This window comes from Echinops telfairi, unplaced genomic scaffold, assembly GCF_000313985.2.
Source record: "Echinops telfairi isolate 266 unplaced genomic scaffold, ASM31398v2 ScPeMD7_7417;HRSCAF=8455, whole genome shotgun sequence".
Lineage (NCBI taxonomy): Eukaryota > Metazoa > Chordata > Mammalia > Afrosoricida > Tenrecidae > Echinops > Echinops telfairi.
In genome coordinates this window covers 8,267,927-8,269,082 of record NW_022111317.1, presented here as the reverse complement: position 1 = coordinate 8,269,082, position 1,156 = coordinate 8,267,927, and the positions used below count along the sequence as shown (strand labels likewise).

The following is a 1,156-nucleotide window of genomic DNA, read 5'->3' as shown; positions in this document are numbered from 1 at the left end:
TGGATGGATGGATGGATGGGAAACAGAAGGAAGGAGGGAAGCAGAGAAGAGGGAGGAAAAGAAGGAAGTGTGGGGTGGGAGATGAAAGGAATGAAGAAGGAAAGAAGGGAGAGAGAAGAAGAATGGATTACTACTCCTCCTTCCCTCTAAGTCTCCTGATCGTTGGAGAAATGGAATTAGCTGTTTTCTGCTTTGCATTAGCCTCTTCCACCCCCATCTAAAAAACGCTGGGGTTTTGTTTTTCTTTGGGTTGTTGTTTTCATCAGTACATTCCTATTAATCACTTCAAACATTTTGAAATCCCCAGGAACTTGGTCAGTCCCTGGGGCCCCCAAGCAGGCAGCGGAGACACCTCTTCTATACAGAAGTGGACTTGCTTTCATACAGGACAGGATGTGGGTGGTCTGGGCTTGCTGGGGAAGGTTCAGCGAGAGAGGACTGAAACATGGCCAGGGGCGGGTCTGAAAAACATTTGTAGCGCTGTGAGGACGCACATACACCAAAAACAACATGTAATATTTATTTAGTACTTACAACCTGCCAATCGCGACTCTTAATCCCCTTTTCTTTCATCCACCCCTTTGAAGCAGGGTTATTATCTGCATTCACTGGAGGAGAAAACACACAGCCACAGGCAGCCAAAGCCTGCCCACAAAGGGACTTGCAAAGAAGATCTGAAGAGAGCTTGACTAGGGTGGGGTCCTGGGTTGGGATCAGGGAAGCCGAATTGGAAGGCAAGACAGAGAGAACCCAGAGACAGGGGCCTCGTACTTCAGCAGGAGGAAGAGTGGGAAGGGAGTGAGGAGTAGTGACTCCCTCCCACGGACCTGGGGGCAGAGACCTGAGACAGGAGCACAGGGCAGAGAGCACTAAGAGTAAAGAGAGCTGGACCCCAGAGCTAATTGCGGCCGCCACTTCCAGGCCTGGCTGGGACAAAGCCCAAGGGTTGAGCCTGTGGTTAGCCATCAGGCAGAGGCAGGTGCCTAGTGAGAACCACAGCCTTCCCTGGCCTCTCCCCCAGCTGCTTCTCCTGGGCCCACACACAGCATGAAAACCAAACCTGTGGCTTCTATTATCAACACTCAGCCTATCACTCTCATTCGCTGCCATCGAGTCAATTCTGGCTCTTAGCGACTGACCGGATAGGACAGGGCAG

At 51.4% G+C, this 1,156-nt stretch overlaps 1 protein-coding gene across 1 annotated transcript in view; it reads left to right on the top strand.

The window, feature by feature from the left end:
• Window positions 1-1,156, top strand: part of SCGB1A1 (secretoglobin family 1A member 1) — a 4,281-nt gene that overhangs the window by 1,247 nt on the left and 1,878 nt on the right. The gene's annotated exons all lie outside the window — the stretch shown is intronic.